We start from the raw sequence: 10772 nt of genomic DNA, 5'->3' as shown, positions 1-10772 counted from the left end.
TGCAATTCGCAGGGCTGGCCTTTGGGCCTGCCTCTGTCAGCTCGTGCCTGCGTGGCCTTGCGCAGGCCACACCCAAGCTAGATATTCTGTTTGCCCATCTGCAAAACATAACTGCGAGGACCTTCTTGTGGTTATTTTGAGGCTTACAAAACCCAATGCTTGACGGGCATTGTGGCATAGGCCTGTAATCCCAGCAGCTTGAGAGGCTGAGGCAGGAGGGTCGTAAGTTCAAAACCAGACTCAGTAACTTAGCAAGGCCCCAAGCAACTCAGTGCTGTGATTCTGTAGCCTAACCCTGGGAGAGCACAATGACTGATCCTGGACCCCCAAACAAATTTCCCTTTATGACCTTCCTTTAGTACAGTATTTTTCAACTTTGCCACCTCTGGCCCCTACCCTCTAGGTGCCAGTGGCATCTCCCCCATTTATGAGGCAAGTGTCCTAGAGGTTGCCCAGGGTCCTCTAGGGAGACAGTTGTCTCTGGTCAAGAGCTGCTGCTTTACAGGACATTGGTATTTCTGCCTTCATACACGAGAAGGGGCACATTGCACAGTTGAGGCCAAGGGTGCAGTTGGTTCCAACCTCTAATGAACTGGGTGAACCTAGACAGTCCCTAGCCTTTTGGGGTCTTAGAGTCTCATCTGTGGAAAGGGTGCAAGAGATGGTCTGCCCTGCAGGATTTCTCCACCTAGTGCTGAGTCCTTTCCCAGGAAGCCCACTCTTAGGGTAGGGTAGGTGATAGGGTAGGTGGGCAAAGATGGGGCAGGAACAGCTTCCAGATCATGAATCCACCATGCCCTTGGAGGCTGGCCCCATGGAGGGCCCATCGGTGGCTAAAATTCCTATTCCTTGGAATTCCTTCGTAAAACGGTATCAACTCGCAACATGATGTTAATAATTAGAGCCACCATTGGAGGGACAGGCTGGGAGTGAGGCCCTGTGCTGAGATCTGCATATGTATCACATGACCTAGTCTTCACAGCAACCCAGCTGACTCCCTGAGTAAGTGTAGCCAGCGTCAAGGACACCCAGCCTCAGCAGGTGACATATCCTGTCCAAGCCCACAGAGTTGTGGAGCCTGGATTTAGATCCATCTCTCAAATTCCACTCTCCTCCAAGGCACCTGCCCACCAAGACTCGGGCTCTCTGGCTTTTTGAAGACCTGCTGATTAAAGACCTTGAAACTCTTTCCTGGCCCTTGACCATTGGCTCAGGTATGAGGCCCAGACATTGAAGAGAATTTTTCTGGGGTGGGTGGTAACCAAGGGCCAGGCTCATCTTACCTGCTTGCTATGTGACTTTAAGCAAGTCACATGTCCTCTCTGACCTCATTTAAAACACCACTGAAATGCATTCTTTCAGGCTTGGTGCTAAGTACTAGGAATAAAGCATGACCAAAACAGCATAAGCCTCTGCCCTTGTGTAATTTACAGTACGATGAGAGAGACAGGTAGTAAACAAATAAATAAACAAATGGAAGACCAACAGAGTGGCCAATAGACTATTTATGAAGTGTTTGGGAGATCTGAGTGTAGACAGTGACACTTTAAGCTGAGCTGAGGAAGAAGAGGAAAGGTCAGCCATGACATTCAAAGGGTGGTAGAGGGGAATGGATGAATTCCAAAATGAGAAAGTGCATTAGTCAGGACTGGCTAAGTTAAGATGCTGTAACAAGCAACCTGAATTCTCATGAGGTAAAACAATCAAAGCTTATTTATTGTTCATACTACAGGGAAGTGGAGAGGAGGGCTCTGTTGCCTATTAGCATGTTCTATAGGCATTCCATGAACATTTTTTGAGACTACCTTATCAACACAATGCTCGAAGGTTTTGCTGAAACAACAATTGCTGGCAATTAAGTGCTTCTGCTGGAAAACTGGAAAGACAAAAACTCACCATTTCTACTCAAAACTCTGGCTATAATGAATCGCGTAGCCCACTCTATAGCAGAGGCTCAAGAAATGTAATCCCCATGTGCTCAGAAGTCAGAGAGAGGCAAATGGGAGAAGTAGCTCTCCACTAGGAAGGCAAAGTAGAAGATTCATTATGGAAAACAGCATGGCGGGTCCTCAAAAAACTAAAAATAGAACTACCATATGATCTGGCTCTCCCACTACTGGGTACAGATCCAAAGAAAATGAAATGGGTGTATCAGAGAGGTACCTACACCCCTGGGTTTACTGAAGCCCTATTCATAGTAGCCAAATATGGAATCAGCCAAGGTGTCCATCAATGGATGAGGGAAGAAACATGTGAGATGTTTATGTTTTTATATATATATATATATATATATATATATATATATATATATATACACACACACACACACACACACACACAGAGTGCAATCCTGATATTTGTGGCAAAATGGTTGGAACTGCAGGACATCATGTTAAGTGAAATAAGCCTAATAAGCATTAAAAGCCACAGCTCATGTTCTCACTCATGTGTGGAGGCTAAGATGTTGACCTCATAGAAGAAGAGAGTAGACTCGTGGTTACTGGAGGCCTGGAAGGGGAGGGGAGGGTGGACGGCGGTTGATCACAGACGCCTAAATGGGGTTAGCCCAGAGAGAGCAGGTCCAGGGTTCCGCAGCACAGTAGGGTGGCTGCCGCTCGTGACTTGTTATGGGTTTCATAAAGAATTGGAAGAGAACAAGTTCAAAGATTCCCAACACAAAGAAATGATAAATAAGGAGGTGGAAATGCTAATCACCCTGTTTGATCATTACATGTCGTAGCATTTAATGAATCATGCTGTAACACCTAAAAAAACATGGTTTTTTTAATATATCAGTTGAAAATAAAAGCAAAAGCAAGACAAAACAAAAATGCACCTGTCATAAAACAAAGAGGAAAAGTGCACCTGAATCCTGAGTTGGAAGGTCCTATACCCTGTCCCCCAGTATGGCATGCGCCACTCAAGGTAGGGCTCCACCCTTGCCTTGCTGGGGCCACACCCTGGGCCTGTCCTTGACTCCATCCACGTGACTCAGTGTTGGAGACCTGGAGACAGTTCAGGGCCTGTGCTGTGTGCCTGGATTCCAGCCCCTGGCGAGGCTTCAGTGAGCAGGTGTGCAAGGGAGCCTGTGACATCTTTTGGATCCACCTGGAAGCTTCCAGCATCCCTGCCTGCCCATCCATCGGTGGTCCCCTGTGAAGACAGGGCAGGATGGGCAAGCTGAAAGCAGCAGCGGTGTCATTGCTAGGCACGGGTCCCTGCACCCAAGCGTCCTGGGTTCAAAATCCCAGCTTGCAGGACAGAAACGTTCTAAGTCTTGGATTCCTCATCTGTGAATGGGAATCGAACCTACTCCAAGGTTGTTAGTGGAAGAATTAAAGTGGGATCGGGAACCTCAAGTGCACATAGTGAAAGAAGATGAAAGAGGGAGGTAAACAGCTCTGGGCCTGCAGCACAGCCCTACTCCGTTTTATCGAGTCCCCGTTCTGATGGGAGAGGGACGCTTCCTTGATTCACGTGTCTGATGATCCGAGAGAGGCCCATGACATGACTCTTGCTCCTGTGGGTGACTTCCCTGTTGCTGGAAGCCAGGTCTGTGAAGAGAGCACACCACGCCACAGCATTTCCACTTAGCCACAGACACTCCTTTGGGGTGGTTTGTGCTGCCCTCCGGGTCAACACAAAATCTACCCAACCCCTCTGCGACCAGCCACTTCCCGCCCTTGCCCAGGACAGAGGCCGCCAGCCCTTGCCTTTGAAGCCTTCCCTGCGGGCCAAGTCCTGGTACTTGGTCCTGGCTCAGCTTCTTTCCCTCCTACAAATAGAGCTGGGACTATTTGGGAAAGATTTTGCCACAACAGTCTCTGAGTGCTAATGAGTGTGACTTTGGAGAGAATTTTCCATTAGAAGGTAAGAAAAAAAAAAAAAGACAAATCACCTCAAAATAAAAGAAGCAGCACTGGGCCCTTCCTCTCCTGACCATGTCCTGTCTGCCAGAGGACAATTCTACCCGATGCCTGGGCTCAAAGTTAAAGCTGGTTTTTTTGTGTTTGTTTATTTTTGTCTTTTTAGGCTGCAGTTGGCCTGTGTCTTGAACACCTACTATGTGCCAGGAATGCTGCGCATACAGGGGGAAAGCTTGCAGCTTCGGCCTGCTCTCCGGTAGCCTTAAAATTTCAGAGGACAAGCCCAAATAAAATATAATCAAAGGGGGGTGAGAAATGCTGATCCGTGGCAAAGACAGGGAAGCCTTCCTGAGAGGAAAGAGGCAGGCAACTAGGGTGCCCTAGGGTATGGTAATGGATGGCGTCTTATGGCCTGGGTTTGAATTCCACCTCTGCTATTTATCAGCTGTGTGACCAGGGCCAGTTATTTAACTTCTCTGTGCCTCCTTTTCCTCGTTCATCACATTAATTGAATGCATACACATCTGGTCCAGGGCCTGCCATAGAGTAAATGCTCATTAAAAGTGAGCTACTAACTAGGTATTATCTGTTAAGTGGGGCCAATAATAGAGCTTCTTTTACTGCCAGGATAAAGAGGGGAAAATTCAGGTGGAGGACATAGGGCAGGAATGGGCACGTGGCGAACATGAGAGAGTGTTGCTATTTATTATCATGGCGCCTGTCCCTGTCGACAGCAGAGGTGGGGAAACGGGGAGGGGGAGCCAGGGGCAAGCAGGGCACAGCACTAATTAGCTCCCTTTCCTCTTTCCGGGTTCCAGGCCCTCCACGTGGCCCCCACGCCCTTGGCTGCCAAGTGTCACCTCCAGATCCCCAGCCACGAACCCCTGGAGGCTGGAGAAAGGAAGGGCTGATCTCGGCGACCCTCCGGGCTCTCAATCAAATACGCTGCTTTTCTGCCTGGCTTCACACATTGTGAAAGCCACCGAGTGCCGCTTGCCCAGGGTCCCCACACGGGCTCCTCCTGACCCGCGATGGGTCCAGGCCCATTATTGCAGTGGGTGTGCTGCTGGAGTCCCTGGGCCCTGCGCGGTGACCAAGACCAATGGATCCTTTGGTGACTTCTGAAAGGGCATCGCTCAGCGCCCTGGGGTGACAGGGGCCCGACGGTGCTGAGGTGGAGGAAGGGACTCAGGACTGTTGGGGAGCAATCTCTGGAGTTTTGCCTTTTTGGTCCCTCAGCCACCTTCTGCAAGCGTCATTATACACTCTCGCTGTTAGGTTAGAGGGAAAAAAAAGTGCTGTTAATGAAATGCATATAAAAGTAAAACACGCCATGCAAATTAGACACCTTTGGGGATTTTGAAAAACTTGTTTGAAGGACTAATTAAGAAGCTATTAAAAATAATTAATAATAATCTGCTTTCCCCAAATTCTTTTCAGTTCAGAAGCGTAAGTGACGCCATTGCGATTTCACTTCTTGCAGCCCAGAAGTTGTGGGCCCCTCGTTTGCCCCGCGGTGGTTTTTTTTTTTTTTTTCTTTTTCTTTTTTTTTTTCAGTAGCAAGTCCCTCAGTTACCTGGAAATATTTTCCTAAACTTCTGATGGTTCTTTCCCCAGGTGATCCTCTCCGTGCCCTTCCTCCTGGGCCGCTCGCTCGGCTCGGCTCCCGCAGCACATGCGGTCAGTGCCCCATCGCGGGAGTGACTCCGAGTCTCACTGGGAAAAAAGTGTTGTGAGTTACAGGAAATTAAAAAATTCCTGCAATACCAGCCCACTTCTCAAAGTCGATCTGTGGTATCCCAGCATCCACTCGGCTCTGAAGTCAGGCCAGAATGATTTTTGAAGAGTAATTTCAAGACTTATAAAGGGTCACGTCGGGTATTGAAGCCATATTTGCTTCTGTGTTTTGTAAATTTCGAACTCATTACTGAACCTTTGTCTCTTATGCCCCCATGTCTGGCTCTGACTTGGCCCTCATCAATCTGAGCCTTAAAAATCTAATGAAAAATGCTGAAACACATTTTGCATGTGGAAATGTGATAAAACACCAATTGTTCCCAATTTGAGGAGGAATCGGCCTTCCCGGACGGGCAGGGAAGCCAGCCACTGCCAGGTCCCCACGGTCCCCAGGAATAAAGAGAAACCAATAGGATTCCCACTGTGCTCTGAGCCCACGGCTCCCTGTCACTGAGATCAGCCACAGACCCCATCTGCACCACACGCCTCCCAACTGTGCCTGCTCCGGGTGCTGGGCTCGGGGTGCCAAGATCCCGGTGCTGAGCTCCGGGTGCTGGGCTGGAGGACTTGCAGCGTCACCATTTCCTCCTGGAAGACAAGTATCAGAAGACTCTGTGTTCCCACAGGATGATGCTGGCACCTATGTGGTTTCCAAATCACAGCAAAACGAAGCTGTGGCTGCCTTGAGAATTTCATGTGGTGTCTCATAGTGGACAGAGAGCCCCACAGTGGGGACCCTTGAGGGCTCCAGAGAAACCTGAGGAGAACAGAGAGGCAGAAGATGATGGTCTGGTTTGCAACCAGAAAGAGGTCTGTTCTCCAACAGCCAGCTCTGCTGGATCCCAGCTGTGTAGCCTTGGATAAGTCCCTTGCCTTCTCTGAGTCCTGGTCTCCTTGTGGGCAAAGCACGGTGGTGATGCCGTTTTTCAAGCCAGTGCAGAGAGTGAGTGCAGATGGGGGCTCAGAACGGAGGCTCTCGTTTGGGCTCAGATGGTTCTGGATTCTACTGGGGAAGGGGAGGCAGAGCACTGAGGTGGTTGCTGGGGAGTCAAATCTCTGATACTCAAAAGAGTTTTGAGTACCACCCCCAAAACTCTGGGTGCAGGGACGATGGCAAGCTCTGTTCTTTAACACCCAGCCTGACACCTCCTAATGAAATGTAAATGAGGGTTCTAACGAGCCTGGCTTGTGCTTGGGAGAAGGTGCCAGCCGACAGAATAAACAAGCAGCATCGTGCTGAGCGGGCCCCTGAGCAGGAGGCCAACGGTCTCCTCCTGTGGGGTGGCCCCAAGCAGGGTTTCAGGAGGCTGCCTCTGTGTGACAGGAGCTCAGCCAGGAGGATCAGCATCATTGCTAAAGGCCTAATGACCCAACAGGAAGTAGATCCATCCTGACCTTGGAGAATCCGGCTGGCCACTGTGGCACCCTGGTGGGAGCTGCTTGGAGAGAACCCCCGGCCGACCTGGAAAATCACTGTTGAGGGATGCGGACCAGCTGACTGACTCTAAATGGCTGGTGGCCTTGGACCAGGTTGGCTTCTCTGCCAAAGTCCTCGTCTTGAAAATGACAAATAGCCAGGTGGGCCTTCAGTCCCCTAAGACAACCCTCTGAGATGACAGTCTGGAGATGTGCCTTGTCCCAGGCTGGCTACACAGGGACCCCCTTCTCTGCATCCTGCTTCCTGAACCCTCAGCTTCCCTATCAGGCTGCCCCGTGATAACAGGGTCCCTAGTAAGGATAATGAACTAAAATGAGATGTGGTGGCGCACACCTGTAATCCCAGCAACTTGGGAGGCTGAGGCAGGAGGATCTCGATTTCAAAGCCAGACTTAGCAACTTAGTGAGGCCCTAAGCAACTCAGTGAAACCCTGTCTCTAAGTAAAATATTTTTAAAAGGGCTGGGGATGTGGCTCAGTTGTTAGGTGTCCCTGGGTTCAATCCCTAGTACAAGAAGAAGAAGAGGAAGAGGAGGAAGAAGAGGAAGAAAAGGAAGGAGGAGGAGGAGGAGGAGAATGATGATGAAGCCCTGTGCACGGGTCGAGGTACTTACACATCTTCCCCCTGCTGCTGTGGGCCCCCAGGACAGGGAGAGTGGGAGGGCGGGTATGGCCCCACTGCTGACTTCTGTCCCCTCCACATCTTTCCTGGACCAGAGGTCTTGTAGGTGGAAATGTACAGAAAGGGAAGGTTGGGGACCCCAGAGAACACCAGGAACCCAACGCCGCAGGCTTCTCCGCGCTGTTGGGAGTGGTCAGCTAGCAGGTCGGGAAGCCCATGTATGTTTGCCATTTGTCCTCGTGACCCTCACCTGGAGTGTGGGGACAAGCCAGGTGGGAGGATGCGGTTGGTGCCCCACCCAGCACCTACAGGGCAGCTGCCCAGGGCTCTGTGCTCCTTGGAGGCCCTAGAGCTGGGGACCCTGGGGGCACCACCTGCCCTGTGGGGACCCTGAAGGAGCGCTGGGAGGATTCATAACTCTGGAGGTATGTTTAGTGCTGTGCTGATGGACCCAGGATCAGAGGGACCTCAGTGAACTTCACCCTTTTAAAAGGGGCACTGTCTGATATAGAAGTGGGGGCCTTGAATTGAGGGTGACCAGAAATTACCTAATGCAGGCACCCAGCATGACCAGCTAATTATTTTGTACCGGTGTGCGAGGGCAGGGTGGAGGCTGTCTGCTGTTTCCTCAGCACTTGGCGTAGATGAGGTGGTCAGTAAATGTTTTTATGTTAATCAACATATAAACAAATAAGAGAGTCAGTCACTCGGGAAACCTGGCCCAGCAACCAGCCTGGGGAGAGGCATGACTGAGGGCCCTCGGCTGTGATCTCTCCCCAGGGTCCTGAGCTCCGTGTCACCAGGCCGCACCCCGGGCAGGATGGAGTCTGGGTTGGGGAGGTGACCATGCCCTACCTCCACCCTACGCCACAGGGTCCAAGCTGCTCCTAGGTCACCTTGTGTTGGCTTCGGCCGCCCTGGCCTGGTGCACTCCTTCCACCTGAGGCAGATTCATAGCTTGAGCCTAGAGAGGCCAGGTCCTGGTGCAGCCGGGCACAGCAGCCAGGCCTTTCTGGGGCCTAGGAGCAGGATGTGGAGCTGACGGGTTGCTGACCACCCTGCAGTGGCTCCTGATGGGCCCCTGCAAGCCAGCTCTGCAGTCCCGAGAGCCCATGCCACCTGGACTCACCTCTCCTCACTCAGACCTCAGATGTCACCTCCTCTCCAACACCCCAGCCAGCCGGGGCCCCAATCCAACAAGCCTTCAACATGCAATCTGCAAACGTGCTCAATGTAGTCTCCTGCGCCACCTCTGAACTTCGAGGGAGGAGATGATGGGGAGGGCCCCGGGGAGCCGTTCCCGCCTAATGCATCACATGTGCTGAGAGAGGCCAGGCCTCTGACCCTTGCAGCTCAGCCCCCAGCCCCCCTGGGGCTCCGGTTCCCAGCCACCTTGGCGGAGCCAGGAAAGCAGGGGCTGTGAGGCTGGTCAGGGAGGCTGTGTTCTTCCCAGCAAGGCCACCAGTATACATCAGTTGTCCCGTCTAGGATGCCCCCAACCATGTCTCACTTCTAAATCCAAGAGAGGGAGACTTTGAAAGTGCCCAGCCCCTAAATGTCATGCAAAACCCTCAGTCATTAAGTTTAAATCTAAACTAATAACAATGACCCTGAGTCCAGTCCTTCCCACTGAGTGGGGCACCTGGCAAAGCTGTGTTCAAGGCACCAGTTTGACAATGGTTTGAGGAGGCAGTAAGCTCAGGGCTGTATGTGCAAACAGGCACCTACTGTGTGTTGGGTCATGGAATCAGGGCCCTAGGGGGAAAGGTGGCCAGTGGGGACTGCAGCAGAGGAAGTAGAGAAACTAGCTGAGAAGTGGGGGAAAAAACAGGCTTGCGCTGTGAGTCAGAGAGGGGGTCTCCTGCTGATGAGCTGTGTGATCTCAGGCCCATTCCTTAACCTCTCTGAGTCTGTTTCCTCATTAATGAGACAGTCATGATAGCAGCAAATAAGTCAGTGAATGTGAGCCACAAAGAGCAGTTGGGCACAGAGAAGGTGTGTGCTGACGGCTGCCCCCCACCCCTCCCCCGGCCGTGCTCAGCCGCTGTCATGGTCTTGGACTGCGCCACATGCAGGTGGAATCCATCAAGGGAGAAGCAAAAGTCTCAGACCTTTGGCTCCTCCAGCCTTCAAGGCCCAAACTGTCCTCAGTGACCCTGAGAGCCCAGGAAGCCAGGAGACCCTGTGTCCAGGTCCCTGGGTCACTTTATGCCCTCCCGGGCCCAACAGAGACCCCCTGTCCCCTCCCTGAGCTCGGGCCACTCCCTGGCTCCCTGGGCAATGGCCCTGTGGCACCTCAGGTCGGGAGAGGCCTGGCAGGGGCGGGGGGTTGCCTTCCTTCTGCAGGAGGCCCCGTGGTGGGGAGCAGGGGTGGGGCCCCACTCAGGGCCTCGTGAGTCTCTGGGACACCCGCCCCCCACACTGAGAACTCACCAGCAGGGAGGGCACAGCAGGGTCCTGGCCACTCTCCCAGCAACGTGGCCTGCACAGTGACCAGGTTCTGCTGGAGACGACAGGAGTACCTCAAAGACAGGGCCTGGCCTCTGTGCAGACACTGGCCGGCTGCAGGGGGCAGTGCCAGGAGAACGGGTGGGACAGCCCATGAGCCTGGCCCTGCAGGGCAGCGGGAGGGCTGACTGGGACTCCTGGTCTACCATACACCAACCTTACGCTCTTGAGCAGCTGGTCTCACCTGTTTGAGTCTCAGTTTCCTCATCTGTGAATCTCAATGCCCCGCCCGATCCCATGAGAAAACAGAAACAGGGAACTTGTTGGCGAGGTCACACGCGGCCACCATAAGAGATCCAGCTACGCTGCAGCCTCTCTCACCTACACCCTCCTCTCCCACTGCCGTCTGTGTCCGCACACTCCCCTGGAAGTCCCATGGCCCCTTCACAAGCTGCACACTCAGAACTGAACTTGTTATCTGTCCCCAGCCTGCTTGTCTTGGGCACTCCTAACCTGGGAACGGGCAACTCCATGTACCCAGACCCCAGCCCCAAATCCCTGGCCTGACATTCAATAAATTTAATCGAGCATTGAGCCACGGTCCTTGTCCGTAGGTAGAATATCTTACATGATTATTGCGCTTGTCATGTCCACCTTGCTGTA

General features: G+C 52.3%; 1 long non-coding RNA gene across 4 annotated transcripts; it reads right to left on the bottom strand.

Annotated features, from left to right (window-relative positions):
* Window positions 1–2761: 2761 nt before the first annotated feature.
* LOC125612711 lies at window positions 2762–10480 on the bottom strand. 4 transcript variants are annotated; one of them, XR_007343179.1, is made up of 6 exons: window positions 10095–10480; window positions 8517–8601; window positions 7654–7760; window positions 6072–6191; window positions 5443–5582; window positions 2762–3554 (listed from the first exon to the last, which is right to left on the bottom strand). It is a non-coding gene; the product is annotated as an uncharacterized LOC125612711 (long non-coding RNA). The 4 variants fall into 4 exon arrangements; XR_007343178.1 differs by having other exon boundaries at window positions 5443–6191; XR_007343181.1 differs by having other exon boundaries at window positions 5443–6191; window positions 8517–8680; window positions 10095–10199.
* Between the last annotated feature and the right edge of the window lie 292 nt (window positions 10481–10772).

The sequence above is a fragment of the Marmota marmota genome, unplaced genomic scaffold (assembly GCF_001458135.2).
Source record: "Marmota marmota marmota unplaced genomic scaffold, marMar, whole genome shotgun sequence".
Classification (NCBI taxonomy): Eukaryota; Metazoa; Chordata; class Mammalia; order Rodentia; family Sciuridae; genus Marmota; species Marmota marmota.
Note: the sequence above shows the minus strand (reverse complement) of the source record. Positions and strands in the feature narration are given on the sequence as shown.